Raw genomic sequence first — 17,706 nt, 5'->3', positions numbered from 1 at the left:
AAATCAGGATGATAGTACGTAGTATCACAGGCCACGGGGTCTACCACAAGGGACTTCTATCCAAACCAGTCCCATACCTAAATTTGGATAGTCAGATTCAATGTGGTAAACTCCTGATCTCAGGTTAGTCGCGCGTCCCAACTAAAATTTTGGCCATCGTGAAGGTACGCGTAACAAATAATTGCGTACCATTAGCCTGAGTGGATAGTGAATGAATGAATGAATGAATGAGTATGCAACTCCTGCCCAATAAGTCCACATATCAGTACTATTCATCTCTGGGATCATCACCGGGGTCTAGTACACTTTACACTAGCTTACCGCCCATCAAGCACACAACTGGGTAAGTGGAAGAGACCTCACTATCTGCCTGACCAGTAATCAGCCAATATCTACCCGGCACGTCGATAACGAACCCATTTACGAGCTAGTCAAACTCAGCCTAGCCATGCCTACTCCATTAGGTGGGTAAGGCCACACCCCCTCCCAACCAACCATGACACAGTGGGAGACACGGCTTACTAGTATACAACCCTCATGCACTCATATATATCCACTCGGTCTCGATGTTGGGACATCATCTGGTACCAAAAGGGTTTACGGATTTTCACCCAGGGCCATCTATGGCAGCCCGATGCTAGTGACAAATTTTTGGTGTCCCATCTGGCCATCCACGACATGACTGTGGAGCCTACGGCCCTGATGTCGCTAGGGCGTATAGTAATCACAACACATAATGCAAAATGCATGAGTCATGCGGTCTAATCATGCATTAATCCTGCACATATCGTGCGCTCATGTGAGATAACTCCGCCTATCAGGGAGTCCCAAAAACCATCTGTACTATGACATATGCAATAGTCAATCACAACTCAAAATAAACATACAGATGATGTGTATGGGCATATATCATGATGCTATGCTGTCACATACTCATAATCGGAATCAATAACTGGCATCAACAATCGACCTCGATAATGTGGACATTTAACCAACATTGCCCCCAAGGAATGACCCACATAGCGCCTAACATATAGTGGTCTCCTGGCCTCGCACAAGGGCCTAATATACAACACCATGGGCCTAACTCAAGAGCTTAATATACATCATGATGGGCATCTCACATGGGCCTAATATACATCACAATGGGTTCCATCGCCTAGACCTTAAATGCATCACAATGGGCCTCATCACATAAACCTCATATTCATCACATTAGGCCTTAAACACAGGCTGAATACACATCCTAATGGGCCTCAAATACGGGCTGCATATACATCACATTGGGCCTCAACAATCGGCCTTGATATCTGGCCTCGACAATCGGTCACGATAATCAGCCTCGATCGCTAATCGGCAATCAGCTATGACAATCGGAATCGATTGATAATCAGAATCGACAATCGGCCACAATAATCAGAATCGACAATCGGTCACGATAATCAGCCTCGATCGCTAATCGACAATCGACCACGACAATCGGAATCGATCGATAATCAGAATCAGCAATCGGCCACAACAATCGGAATCGATCGATAATCGGCCTCGATAATCGAAATTGACAATCGGCCACAACAATCAGAATCGGCAATTGGTCACGATAATCATCCTCGATCGCTAATCGGCAATCGGCCACGATAATCGAAATCGATCGATAATCAGCCTCGATATTCAGAATCGGCAATCGGCCACAACAATCAGAATTGGCAATTGGTAATGATAATCGGAATCGATCGATAATCGACCTCGATGATCGGAATCGGTAATTGGCCACAATAATCGGAATCGATTAATAATCAGCCTTGATGATTAGAATTAGGAATTGGCCACAACAATCGGAATCGATCAATAATCGGCTTCGATGATCGGAATCGGCAATTGGCCATAACAATCGAAATCGATCGATAATCAGAATCAGAATCTACCTCGACAATCTGACTCAGCCTCGACAATCAGAATCGATCGATAATCAGAATTGGAATCTGCCTCGACAATTAGCCGAACAAGGCCTAAGGAAGGTCACAATGTGGACATTCAACCATCATTGCCCAACAATGTGGCCATCAAACCATCATTGCTCCCAAGGCATGGCCTGCCCTAATCATCATTAAATACATCATGGAGTAATCACACATCACATCAGGCCTTGCACCTGGGACTCAAATACATCTCAATGGGTCTCAACCCATGAGCCCCAAATACATCTCAATGGGCCTCGACCCATGGGCCCCAAATATATCACAATGGGCCTCAACCCATGGGCCCCAAATATATCATGTTGGGCCTTAACGAATGAGCCGCAAATACATCATATTGGGCCTTATTAAATGGGCCGCAAATATATCAAGGTGGGCCTCATGGATTAGCCACAAATACATTAAGGTGGGCCTCATCATATGGGCCACACCAATGGGCCTCATATACATCAAAGTGGGCGGCATTCCATGGGCCATACAGCACATCGGGCCTCACATATGGACCACACATACCTCACACTGGGCCTCACTCAAGGGCCTCGTATATATCAAGTGGGTCGCATCAATGGGCCGTACTAATGGGCCTCATATACATCAAGTGGGCCAACATACATTAAATGGGCTGCATTATATGGGCCGCACCAATGGGCCTCATATACAACAAGTCGGGCCGCATTATGTGAGCCTCAAATACATCAAATCGAGCTACATCGTGTGGGCCATAAATACATTAAATCGGGCCGCATCATGTGGGCCTCAAATATATCATAAAGGGGCTCTCGAATGGGCCCAACATACATCACATCAAGGTGGGGCCCACACATCAATTAAAGGTCATTTTAGAGCATTACCAAAAATTATTCCCATAGAAAGATCATCTTGGGCATACCACAATCACAGTGGAGATAATGATTTTCACCGTTTAAATTCACGGTGCCCACCATTTTATTTTCCGTCCAACCAGATCATACGGTCACAAAGACCTAAGTTGAATGGAAAAACAAATATCATACTGATCCAAAACTTTTATCACCTAAAAAGGGTTTCATTGGTGGACGTTCAATCTCCACTGGTTTTGCGGTGTGGTCCACCTGATAGACGACGTGAATAAAGCACATACACTATGCGGGACCCACTGAACTTGTTGACGTCAAAGCAGCAGCAGCTACATGTCGTGTGGGACCCTCATAGATGAATGGTTGGATATAACATATGCCTATGATCAGGCCCACCTACCTTGCTGACGTCATTCCAGTAGATGGCTGGGACCCACTGACGTCAATACAACAGTTGGTTGGAGTGAGGTGCACCAGCCAATCAACTCCCATCAGGTGGGTCCCACCATAGTATAATATTATAATATTATATATATATATAGAGAGAGAAAGAGGGAGGGGGCTTTAACGTCCAGCGTCCAATCTGGACGGACGGCTAGGATGATAGAATGCATACATCGATGTGGGCCCCACCTCCACACATACAACACGTGTGGGGTGGGTCCCACAATCTGAAATGGATGGACGGTATAGATGTGACACCTGCATGCATCATGTGCTCACATAACTTGCTGACACAAGTGCAGCTGCAGAGCTGCTGCAGTCCACATCACATTGATTCCACATGTGGGGCCAGTAGCGTAGATAAAACACTTAGATCACGGTGGATCCCACGTCCTCAGATGGACGGTGTGGATTACATCATCCACATGGGGTCGACACACAGCAGGTGGGGTCCAGTCCACGTCCAGGGACTGGACGGTTAGATAAAACACGTATATTAGGTGGGACCCACAGAACTTCTGACGTCACTCATCAGCTATATAGCTACTAAGGTACACCGGCCAATCGGCTTGGTGGGTCCCACGTGTAGCCCACCAGATATACCTATATGGTATATAATATTATATGATATCTATTATTAGTATTATATATTATTTATTGAAAAAAATCCAGCACCCACGCCCTGACTTCTGGACTTATACAGGTGGGCCCTGTAGCTACCGTCCAGCAGCATGCTGTAGATAGACGTCCCGGATGAATCACATGCTCACGATGGGTCCCACTTAGTCGTGGGTCACCTAGGGAGTGGCCAACCCTCATCCTCTCCCAATCAGGTGGGCTGTGAGGATAAAACAAATACATCAGGGTGGACCAATGGCTGGGCAGACCCCTACCCGCTGGATCTGACCCATTCTTAGGCTCATACCCTAAATGATCTCTCCATGGGTGGTGTGGATAAAAATACATGCATCATAGGTGGCCCACATGATCAAGAGAGAGAGAAAGAGAGATCGGTTGGTGGAGGGACCTCGCCATTATTGGTCCCTCTTTGATACAATAAATACATCAAGATGGGTCCCACATATGTGGGCCCTAAAATCATAAATCAAATAAATGAAATCACCCACCTTCAAAACTATTCCTCCTTCCGCACTAGGGTGATCTCGCTCCAAGGAGAAAGAATCAACGGTTGAGATTGGATTTTAAAGGTTGGATGATGGGGTATGAAGCTTCATGGTGGGTGAAAAAATGGAGGAAAAACTTGGATGTTGGGAGTTCTTGGGATTGCTTAGAGAATGAGAGAGATGAGAGAGAGTGATGTAAGAGAAGTGATGGGATTGCTTAGAGAAGTTGACTTTTTGGGGTTGCTTTTGTACTTGGGAATGGGAAGAGTAATGGGTTAAGTGATGGGTGTACTTTTGACAAGTGAAGTGATTGATGTGATGAATTCTCTTGGGTTTTGCAACGCGCGGTGTTTTTTCTCAAACTGAACGCGGGTCTACATCTCCTGGCCTAGATATCGCATCGGTGCGCGAGACGCAGCGTCAGAACCGCGACAATAGCGTGGTCGTAAGAGTACAAGTCTTAGGTCGAGCTGACTCTATAATACGGGACACGACTCAAGGCTGCGCGCAAATGCCGATAACAGATCGTGGGTCGTCGAAATTCAATCGAGAGGATTGTGGAAGCCTATGGAATAGTACAGGCTTGGATACAGGTCTCACAAATACTAACTGAAACTTTTTGTGACAAACGTAATTTTATTGTGAAATATTAGAGTATTTACAACAACATTGTAAATCATCTCAAATAGTTAACATTTTTACGACGAGTTATAATTATCGTCGCTAAAACATTTTTCACCAATTTTTCATGAAAAAATTATATGGTGGGAAAGATGTTTCACCATGCGTTTCAATCGTCATCGCTAATGTCCACTTTATGCGATGAATTGAGTGTCGTCGCAAAATATTATTTTTTGCAACGACACAAAAGTCGCTACAAATAGTTTATTTTAGCGACGACCGGGTTAACTAGTTATGACAAATACCAACTGAAACTTTTTACGATGATTATAATTTCATTGTGAAATATTAAAGTATTTACAACAACATTGTAAATTGTCGCAAATAGTTAACGTTTTTATGACGAGCTATAATTATCGTTGCTAAAACATTTTTCGTAATTTTTTTCTGAAAAAATTACATGGCGGGAAAGACGTTTTGCCACGCATTTCAATCGTCATCGCTAATGTCCACTTTATGCGACGAATTGAGTGTCGTCGCAAAATATTATTTTTTGCAATGACACAAAAGCCACTACAAATAGTTTGTTTTAGTGATGACCAGGTTAACTCGTTGTAACAAATATCAACTGAAACTTTTTACAATGAATGTAGTTTCATTGCGAAATGTTAGAGTATCTACAACAACATTATAAATCATCACAAATAGTCAACATTTTTCTGACGAGATATAATTATCGTCGCTAAAACGTTTTCCACCAATTTTTCACGGGAAAATTACATTATGAGAAAGACGTCCACTTTATGCGATGAATTGAGTGTCATCGCAAAACATTATTTTTTGCAACGACACAAAAGTCGCTGCAAATAGTTTGTTTTAACGATGACCAAGTTAACTCGTTGCGACAAATACCAACTAAAACTTTTTGCGACGAATATAATTTCATTGTGAAATATTACAGTATTTGCAACAACATTTTAAATTATCGCAAATAGTTAATATTTTTACAACGAGCTATAATTATCGTTGCTAAAACATTTTCCACCATTTTTTTTGAAAAAATTACATGATGGAAAAAATGTTTCGCCAAGTGTTTCAATTGTCATCGCTAATGTCCACTTTATGCGATGAATTGAGTGTTGTCGCAAAACATCATTTTTAATAATGACACAAAAACTGCTGTAAATAGTTTATTTTATCAATGACTAGGTTAACTCATTGTAACAAATTCCAACTGAAACTTTTTTCGACAAATGTAGTTTCATTGCGAAAGGGTAGAGTATTTGTAATAACATCATAAATTATCTGCCTGTGTACTCTTATGAATTCATCTGTTTGTACTCATCAATTAAACAGTCGAAACCAACATATATTGCCTCATTAAGTTCTTGATTGAGATCGAACAGTGCACATTACTAATGATCACTCGATTTACTTCCTAATCAATAATCGGACGACACGAAGTGTTATTGAACATTTGATGAACCTCCAATTAATAATTGAATGGTACAAACTAACATAAATCTTGTTATCAATTTTCCTATTGACAATGGAATGGTGCACATTGATAATCGCTTGATCAACCTCCAATCAACAATCGAATGATAAAAAGTATTGTTGACCATCCGATCAACCTCCAATCCTTTATCAGATGGTGGAAATCATCGTACATCACTTCATTAAGTCTCCAATCAACAATCGAATGTTGCACATCACCGACAATCATAAGATCAACCTCCCAATCAATAATCATACAACACAAAGTGCTTTCAACCATTAAATCAACCTCCAATCATCGATTGAATGGTGGATGGATGGGATGGATGGATGATTGGATGGATGGATGTTTGGACGGTTGGATGGAATAGTTAGATGGATGGATAGATAGGATGGTTGGTTGGATGGATGGTTGAATGGGATGGTTGGATGGATCAATATGTGAATAGATAGGATGGATGGACCGATGAATGAGATATTTGGGATGGATGGATGTTTGGATGGTTAGATGGACGGATCTGATGACTGGATGGACGGATGGATAGATTGATCGATGGGATGTTTGGATGGTTAGATGGACGGATATTGATAGATTGATCGATGGGATGGATGGTTAGATGGAATGTATGGATGTTTGGATGGGATGGATAGATGATTGGATGGTTGGGATGGGAATGGATGGGTGGTTGTTTGGATGGATAGATGGTATGGATAGATGGATGTTTTAATGATTAGATAGAATGACTGGATGGATGGGTTAGTTCAATGAATGGTTAGATGGATAGCTGGGATAGATGAATGAATGGATGGATGGGATGGTTGGATGGATGTATGGATGGATGGATGGGGTGGTTGTATGGATAGATGGCATGGATGGATGGATGTTTTGATGATTGATGGGATGATCAGATGTATGAACTAGATGGTTGGATGTTGGATGGATGGATAGTATGGTTGGATGGATGGATGCATGGATGGATGTTTGGATGACTAGATATATAGATGGATGGAATGGTTGGATAGATGGATGTTTGGATGATTGTATGAGATGAATGGATGCTTGGATGGGGGGATGCAATGGTTGGATGGGGGATGAGATGAATGAGGCTCTGATGGGCCACTAAGGGGCCAACAAGATGTTTGAATTCTATCCATACCGCCCATCCATTTATACACGTCATTTTAGAGTATGACCCCAAAATAACGAAGATCTAAGGTGTAAATGGACCACAAAGTGGGGATTAAATTCACTTCATCCAGGTGTATATGACCATATCAACAGGTTGGATGACAAATAAACAATATGGTGGACCCTAAAAAGGTTGTAATGGTAGCCATCCTTAGCACCATTTCCTGTGGTGTGGTCCACTTGATACCTAGATATGCATTTTTTGAATCTGCTATAATATAAAATGATATGAAAAAATGGATGGACAGTGTGGATACAATTCATACATCTCTCTGAATTGATGGACAGTGTGGAGACAAAACACACATCAAGGTGGAACACATATAACTAGTGACGTCACTTCAGTGGGAGTCTTGTAGAAACAGATTGGCTATTCCCCCTACCACCAGCCAATAGCTGGTGGTCGGTGCTCTGTGTGCCCCACCATGATGTATGTATTTCATCCATGCCATCCATATATATTTTTTTTATATCATTTTATGATATGAGATGAAAAAATGAGGTATATCCCAATCTAAAGTGGACCACATTACAGGAAACAATGTTGAATGAACGTCAACCATTAAAAAAAATTTAGTGGCCATAAAAGTTTTGGATCAAGTTGATCTTTGTTTTTTTCCCTTCATTTGGGTCTATATGACCTAATCAACAGATCGGATGTCAAATAAATAGTACAGTGTGCCTTAGGAGGATTTTAATGGTGGATATCCAATCACTATTGTTTTCCAGTCGTGTGGTCCAAATTATATTTATTTCCCATCCACTTTTGGAGTAAAGACCTAAAATAATTTGTAAAAATGGATGAACAGAATGGATGAAATACATACATCATGGTGGGGCCCACAGAGCACCAACCACCAGCCATCGGGCTAGTGGCAGGGGGAAACGGATTGGTTACTCCCACTGACACTAGCCAAAGACTGGTGGCCGGTGCTATGTGGGCCCCACCATGATTTATGTGTTTCATCCATGCCATCCATCTATTTTTAGAGATCATTTTATGGTATGAGTCCAAAAATGAGGTATATCCAAATCTCAGGTGGACCACATTACTGGAAACAGTGTTGAATGAGGGTTAACCATTAAAAACATTTTGAAGGCCATAAAAGTTTTGGATCAAGCTGATCTTTGTTTTTTCTCTTCATCCAGGCTTGTATGACCTAATCAACAAATTAGATGTCAAAGAAACAGTATAGTGGGCCTTAGGAGGATTTTAATGGTGGATATCCCATCACTATTGTTTTCATGTGGTGTGGTCCACCTGAGATTTATATCACTCTCATTTTTTGGGATCAAGCCCTAAAATGATCTTTAAAAATGGATGAACAGAATGGATGAAACACATACATCATGGTGGGGCCCACAGAGCACCGACCACCAGCGACGGGGCTGGTGTAAGGGGGAGTAGCCAATCTGTTTCCGTTTTTAGGTCAAACGCGGATTGCGTCCTACCCCTGCCCGGATGATAATCTTCCAGGCAGGTCTCTGTGGGGCCCATCCACACTGTTCATATTTTCTCCCAGATCATTTTAGGATTTGAAAAAAAAATAAAATTGAAGTAGGTTCACAACTCCAGTGGACCACACCAAAGGAAGTTGCAATGCCTAATTTGTGGAAGTTTTTAATGGTGGAAGTGTAATGCCCAATTTGTGGTCCACTCAAGCCTTGTTCCTACCTAATGTTTTGCATGATACCTTATAATGATCTGAGAAAAAAGATTAACGACATGGATAAAACACTTACATCACAGTGGGCCCCACAGAGCCTTGCCCGGACGATAATAGGTTGGATGCAATCTGCGTCCTTTTAGGTAAAAGACCCCAAAATGTCCTCACACCCGCCCTCACTTTCAATCTCCCTCTCCCATTCCCTCTCTCACTTGCCCATGCCGTCTCCCTCTCTCACTCCCTCTCCCTCTCTCAATCTCGCTGCCATTCTCATGGGCTGCAACAAGTTCACAACCCTAAAAGATCTCTCTCTCTCTCTCTCTCTCTCTCTCTCTCTCTCTCTCTCTCTCTCTCTCTCTCTCTCTCTCCTCAATCTTCTCACATCACAGCACCTCACCTCACCTCACGTTTACCCATCTCTGCGCACAGGGGGTTTGAATCCATTAAGTGCATTGACGAACGGGGTTGAGATAAGGGTTAAAGTTTTAATTTGAGCACATGATTCTTGAAATCGATGTTAATGGAGTGGAGATCTATTCTAATTTTGGATTAAAATGCCAACCTCATAGAAAAAAATATGCTCAAGGTTTTTATTCAAGCCAACATTTGTACATGTATGGTCTTCTTAGATCTAGTTGATTCATCTTGCAGGCCACAATATGGATTGGGAATGAACTGAAGGGCTAATGCATTGAACAATCCCAACCATCTAATCATTATACTTGTCTCCTATTGCATATTACGTGTTGAGCCTGTTGGTCACATTTACAGGAAAGTCATTGGCTTCCTAGGATTTTTTGATTGAGAATATTTTCAGTTCATTACAAAGCTCCTTTTATTCATGTTTTTTTTTCTTTTTATTTTTCATGGAGACTGGTTGATTTTCAGGAAGATTTTTCTTTCCTTCAATTTTTTATTACATCGAATGTTTTTTTTTTTTTCAATTGGCTTTGATTTTTCGGAAGGCAATAATTTTTGTTTATGGCCTTATGTAGTATATTTTGTGTCACAAAGAATGAAGGATTTAGATTAAGTTGTTGTTTTAAGAAAGGCATGTACGATTACATGATGCTTGTTAGATATTTGATGAAATAGGTTTTTCAAGTTTGGTTGTTTGGATGATGCTTGTTAGATATTTGATGAAATACCCAAGAGAAATCTTGTTTGGGTAGAAGTAATTCCATAGTTTGTGTATGAAATAAGTATTCTTTTATTCAGTTATTCTATATAGTTTGTGTAGAAGCAATTCCAAAAAACAAAAGAAAAGGAAAAATAATAATAATTCTGTTTTCTCTTTGTTCTTAAACAAAAAAATATATATATTGTAATTTGAGAGCTCCTTACTGTGAATACTAAGAAACATCATTCATGGTTACGTTCCTTCTTGTTTAAGCTGAATTTTAGCAATTCAATTTAGTTGTGCACTCAATCATGGCCTTAATTTATCAATGCACGAAGGGGGAATTAAATTCAGTCATGTACTGGGGAATCATCTAGTATGAACTGTGAAGATTCCCACATATATTATAGTGTTTGGTCCTTTGCTCTGGATAGTAGGCCCCATCTTTGATGCATACTTGCATAGTGCCTGTTCTATGAGGGGGCCACCTACCGTGAACTTGCTTGTGACCAAGGAATTTACCTAACAGATGATCCTAGACATCCAATCAAGCACCTGCAAATGATAGTGTTTTGGATTGTGATGATTAGTAAAGCAGAAAGAGCCAAATTCCAATTTTGCATTCGCATTAAGGGACTTGGCTCCTGATTGCAATTGTTTTACTCTTAAAGTTGGATTTGGACCTAGAAGAAATGTTTTATTTGAGGCTACTTGCTCAGTATGAGTACTCAGAAACAACATTAGGTTTTGTCATTTCTTCCTAATTAAACTCAATGTTCACAATACAATTCACATGTGCATCCAAACATGCATATGAGTTTAGAAGCCAAACAAATCAGTTTAAAACAGAAAGATGATTGATCATGTTCTTGCTCGCATGTATCCATATTAGTTGCTCTTAAAATTGAGTTTTGTTGTCATGGAGCCTTCATTGTTGTTATCTACTTTATGTGCCTCATGTCACTTTTTGCAACCAATGGTGGTTTCCAATAGTTGAAAGCCTTTATTTAGGGTGCCACTTCTGTTTCAAAATTTCATGATTTTGAAGAAATTTCAGATGTAAAGTTGCTTATCTCTGTATTTTAGCTATCACTATCAGGCACTGTTGGTAAATAATGGGTTTGCCCACATACGGATTGTAGGGTGGCACTAAAAGGGAGCAAAGTTTGCTTCAAATACTAACTGAGATGGATGAGTTCAAAGTTTCAACATCACAAGTATGCATTAAGAACTGTCCTTTAAGTTATAAAGTAAATATAATCTAAATTTCTGTTAAAATGGTCGTTTTGACAAGATTATAAGGGTTGGTTTACCATCTAGGGATGGAAGGCTGGCCATATTACAAGTATCCTGTCCTCGGAGTTGGCAGTGTTAGATTCAACATCATTATGCCTTCTGCATTAGATCTTGGTGGATGTTCTCTTGTGTGGTTCACACCTATAACATGTTCTCAATCTACCCACTTGTAGCAAAAGAGTACGTTTGAAACTGATCAAGAAGATAGTACTGAAATTCTGGAGGAGTTAAAGCTGAGGTTAGCATACAGGGAAGCAGGTGTGGTTGTTCTCATTAATTTGGAATGCATGTTTATATTCAGTTGCCATTTTGTATTACTGTTTCTGAAAAAAATTGATGAAGTTCGTGGTGGTTCCTATTTTACTTCTTGTATTGTTGTCATGATTTTTTATTCTTTATTTTTACCAATTGTTCAATTTGGATGTAAGTGAGAGGTGTTTTCCATTCTCTGGATGCACTTTTTGCATAACACCAAGTCTAGAGGTGCTTCATATGGAAAGGAGTTTGTTTACAAAAACTTCTAACATGTTACTAGAACTGAAACTCTTGGTGCGGTATCACACCACTTTTCTAATGAAATCTTGTTGCTTCTATAAAAAAATTTTTTAAAAAAAAAACACTCTTGGATATTTTCTCTCTCTCTCTTTTTCTTTTGTTTTTTTCTTCCTTCTGGTTTCGATGTTTTTAGTTTGATAAGTGGTGGTAAGTGGTGAAATCTTTTTTCATTTCTTTTTTTTTATTTTTTATTTTTTATTTTTTTATTTTATAGGTATGCTTCAATTAAGGGAACAGAGAGTAAACCAAAACTTTCGAAGATCTAACACGTTGAGTCTTAGATTCGACGTATAAATCTCATTGTAAAAAGTGAATTTTCTTTCCTATATCGTTCTACATCCTTGGACATGAAGATCTGATCCTTTCTCTTTTCATAGCCTTCCTTGTCATGATATCTGATCTTTTCTCCTTGTCGACTTTGCACCTGATGTAGGTGGTGACAATGGGCAATTTGCTAGAGCAATCGTCGCATCGTAGCTGGTTGTTGTGTTGTTATTGGATTGATTTTGGTATTTCTTTGGATGAAAGGTTGCTTAGGAGGAAAAGACCTTATGGACAAAGGTGAGATGATGAGTCAATGGCTGCTTTGTTTATATTATGGGAGGGACATGGTGAGACAATCTCAGCTAAGATTAGGATGAAGAATTTGATTCACATAAATCTCCATTTGAATCATCATTTACCATGAAAATTCTAGTTGAGTGTGGAAAACATTTCTAGCTATTCAAATAAATGTGTCTCTTGATTGTCACTTAAACTGCAAATCATTTTTTTCAAGTGCCTGAGATCATGATCACCTATCAATGCAATATAAGGCATATATGTGTGTGCATGCAGATGTGCAGGGGCTAAATAAGAAAACAAGTAAGATTGAGATTTAGGCAAAAAAAACAACATGTATGAATTTGCATTTGGCCCCTTTTTTTTTTCTTCCTTTTATACAACTATCTAATGAATGGGACGCTACCAAAATTGAGGCCTTGCATTGGATGGCAACACTTTTGGCAAGACATCATGCTCAGGCAATCATTGATGATTTCTTTTTCATTTATAACATCAGTTCGTGCATATGTACTTGTTGTACATCAGTCCAACTTGCATTCTCATGTGGGGCAATGGAACAAGATCAACTAGGTGATCCTATACTTTCCCTCTTGCATATTATGGCATTGAAAATGTTATCACGACCATAGGAACATATTTCTCCCTTGTTAATTCCATGAAGTTGTTGTTGTGACTGTATTGGAGTTATTGATTGTAAGGCACCATCACTGATGCCATTAAGCCTGTCCTGAAGTATGAAAAAGAAATTCCTGTCTTTTTTAAAAAATAATTCTCGTTGAGGCTTTGTTTTTATGTACATTTATTAGTTAGTGAACATCATTGTTGTGGGCAGCTTTGTGCTTTATATGCATGATTAATGGTTCCAAAAACAAAAAAACAAAAGCCATTTATAGCATAGTTCCAAAAACTCAAGAAATCTGATTAAGCCAAATTAGGTCTGCTAGAAGACTTTTAGGGAATCTTCATAAGGTTTAGTTGCAGTAATTAACATCTTATATATGATATAACTATAAAACCAATAATTAGCTAACTCCTTGAAATGCTTTTACCAGAAATGATTGGGAAACACTTTCTTTTTGAAGAAGGGTTCAAGGTTTCTTATGTTTAAAAACAAAACTACATGTGAGATCAGAAAATCAAACTACAAAGAGTTCTGCAAGTTCTAAATAACACAGACGAAAAAAATACATATGCTTGCAAAAGCCTTGTCTGCCTATAGCTAGAAATGTTTCAAGAACTTTACCATTTTCACAGTGAGGGGTTGAAAGTGGGTCCAGAGATATAATGCTTTGAAACTTCTCTGTAGTATTCTTGATATAGGTATGGTTGCTTTCATTGGATTCAGTAGCTTCGGCTTTGGCAATGAACCTAAACTGGAAGTTATGATCGATCCCATTGTCTGGAACATTGGTCTTGCCGCTCAATGATAAAGATTCATTTGCAATCAACTGCTTATCCATATGTTTAATGGCGACCATTTTGTTACAAAGATTCACTTGTAATCAACTTTCATCTATTTCTTCCAATACAGCATGTCTTCATCATCTTTATTTCTTTTACTTACTAACATGAAGTTGCTTCTATTCCTATGTGTTGACTTTGAAATCACTCAATTTACTTATAAATTATCTGCAAGTTGTTGCTGTAGAGGGGGGAGTTTTGGGTGATATGCTCAGGTAGCTTTCCATTGATCAGTTTAAAAATGAAGGCCAGTGGGTTAGCTATGGTACTCCAGAGAATGCAACTGTAGATAACTTTTTTATTAGTATTGTACTTTTATGAATGGATAACTTTTTTGTATTGGTATTGTACCGATGGATTAAAACAAATGATTGTATTTGATTGATTGCATGAATGATTATGCATAGGTTTATGAATGGATTAAAATCTGAGTTGTCCATCAATTTGAGCTGTGAGAGATGATAAATGATATGAAGACACGACAGGCTCAGTTGGAGGAAATATTGCATACCCTCATGTCACAGTAGCCCCAATCACATCCTCAGGGTAAGTTGAATGTCATATTTAAATAATGCAAGTAGTATAAAATAGTCACTAATAATATTTTATTTTAATAATTTTGTAGATTTTTCTACAGATTGGTGATATCTTCCCATGCCTCACCATATTATCGATGACGCACATTTTTTTGTTATTATTCATTTTTTATTGGACAATTTGGACATGTGTGCTTTAAAAAAAAATGTTCTGGATAATTATAAATTTAATTAAATTATTTTTATATTTCAATGGATGATGATGAATATTGATTAATACACGTTATTTTGTTTGATTAAGTTGGTTCAAACAAATAAAAAAATTTAATGCCATTTTGTGATATGTAATGGTGACAAGTTGTTATGTCGAGGCAAATAATTAACTTATTAACGACGACTTGTTGCTTTTTGTTACTAAATAGAATCTGTGACATCATATTTATGATATAATTGACGACGATCAACACTCGTCGTCACATAGGCTTTTCCGATGACTTTATGATTTCTTTAGTAATAAGTGGACTCGTTGCAGAACGTCTTTATTTGTGACGAGTTTTATGTTTAGCGACGTTCTACGATATGTAATGACAACGTGTAAACTTGTTACAAATAAGTTATATTTAGTGACAATTTATTAGGTCGTTGCAAATAATTAGAATTTGCAACAAAATTGATGACAAGCAACACTCATCGCGAAAAAGCTTTTGCGACAAGTGTGACATTATTAGCGATGATGAAGACTCGTCACAACACATCTTTATTCGCGACGAGTCTTATATTTAGTGACGTTTTACGATATGCAATGACGACGTATAAACTCGTCGCAAATAAGCTTTATTTAGCAACGCTGTATTAAGTCGTCGCAAATAATTATTATTTGTAACAAAATTGGTGACAAACAACACTCGCTGCAAAAAAAAATTGTGACAAATTTGGGTTTGTTAGTGACGACGAGGACTCGTTGCAACACGTCTTTATTTGCGACGAGTCTCATATTTAGCGACGTTTTTCGACATGCAATGCGACATATAAACTCGTCCCAAATAAACTTTATTTAGCGACGATGTATTAAGTCGTCGCAAATAATTATTATTTATAACAAAATGGTGATAAGCAACACTCGCTACAAAAAACTTTTTTTGACAAATTTGGGTTTGTTAGCGATGATGATGACTCGTCGCAACATGTTTTTATAGGAGACGAGTCTCATATTTAGCGACGTTTTACGATATGCAATGGCGACGTGTTAACTCGTTTCTAATTAACTATATTTTGCCACAAGTTATTAGGTCGTCGCAAATAGTTGAGTTATTGGCGACGAGTTGCCGTTTTCGTCGCTAAATAAAATTAGTGACGCCATATTTGCATTAAACGTGGCGACGAGCAATACTCGTCACTAAAAGTTTTTAGTGACGAGTTGACTTGTCGCGAAAAGACCGAATTATTGTAATGAATAAGTAAATTCTCTACGCATATCAGCATCACTAAATGTACGGCGACCACGTCATCGGTACTCCCTCCTCAAAGAGATCGAAATATCTTCAACAAATCATTATTTATAATATAGGACTGATCATTGAAAAATTGATCCCTAATACTCATTCTTCTTTATGATCATTGACCGATCTATTTCGATTCGTCTAGTGTTCGTCACTTCAGACATATAATAAAGGCAAAGTCTATCTCCCTGAATTGAATAATGGTACTAAGTACTAATGAAATAAAAGTGGAGACTATTGTGATGCTTTTGCATCAAACAGTGGAGCAATGGTCAATTTTTCCTTCATCCCCCTTCATCAAATCAAGCAAATATCTTAATTGCGTTCTTCTAAACATCTCCCTCTTGATAGGGAACTCATTGAATTTATCTCTCGTAGGTATAAATAAATACTACTGAGTACCTGGTAGTGACTCTTATATTAGAGTATTCTAAGCAAGGGTCAGGCAAAAGAATTTTATTGTATATAAAAGATAAAGTATTAGATAAAAAAAATAATCATATTTATGGATAATATCAATGTTGATATTAATAATATCAATGTTGATATTAACAAAGGACCCATGATATTTACCGATCGCCAATCTTAACGAAGGATAGTAGTAAAACTGTGATTATTATCCCCGGTGTATCTTAAATATCAACGGATATTAACAGGGACAGCTGATATTCAGCTTCTATTACTGATGTTAACATTGGCCATTGATATTCACCGGGGACTATAAATAATATGTGTGGTCTTATGGTAACATCTGCAATGCACGTTTACCAGCGCTGATAGCTGAACGCCTGCACGTGCTATCATCTAGATGCGTCCCTCTGCCCGAAGCCAAAGAAAATCTGATTGGTCGACTCATCAGATGGCCATTCGAGTGGACCCAGATAGTTCAGATCTTACATGCGTGTGCTAGATCCACAAGTGTGTAAACATGTATGTACGGGATGGGCTGCGCACGTGTACGAGATTATTTAATTACTCCGACTTCCCACGTAATTCTAATTTCCCAAGCCTACACGCCTGTAAAGCAGTTCATCTACACTACTATGTGTGCCAACGTGGGATTTGGACATTATATCGAAGCCGTCCATTTGTGTGTCCCACAATATAAATCCTATAGACCGGAAATCAGGTAGATTCCTTTCTCAGGTGTGTCACAATGTTATAAATAGTGTGTTGATATTACTCGCTGATTTTTGGGATAGAGCATCAAAGGAATATGGCCCATCTGGTGGATGTCTTGGATCTGTTACACGTATCCCACGTTGGCACATGTGGGGCGCGTAGATCAGATGCCATATACACACGCGAATAGATCAATTGA

The 17,706-nt window shown here is 38.9% G+C and overlaps 1 long non-coding RNA gene across 1 annotated transcript; it reads left to right on the top strand.

The window, feature by feature from the left end:
* The first annotated feature begins 12,536 nt into the window (after window positions 1-12,536).
* On the top strand, window positions 12,537-15,095 carry LOC131219408 (uncharacterized). Its single transcript, XR_009158203.1, has 3 exons — window positions 12,537-12,634; window positions 12,759-12,886; window positions 14,758-15,095. It is a non-coding gene; the product is annotated as an uncharacterized LOC131219408 (long non-coding RNA).
* Window positions 15,096-17,706: the final 2,611 nt, after the last annotated feature.

The sequence above is a fragment of the Magnolia sinica genome, chromosome 1, assembly GCF_029962835.1.
Source record: "Magnolia sinica isolate HGM2019 chromosome 1, MsV1, whole genome shotgun sequence".
In the NCBI taxonomy this organism is placed as follows: domain Eukaryota; kingdom Viridiplantae; phylum Streptophyta; class Magnoliopsida; order Magnoliales; family Magnoliaceae; genus Magnolia; species Magnolia sinica.
This window is presented reverse-complemented; position numbering and strand designations above follow the sequence as displayed.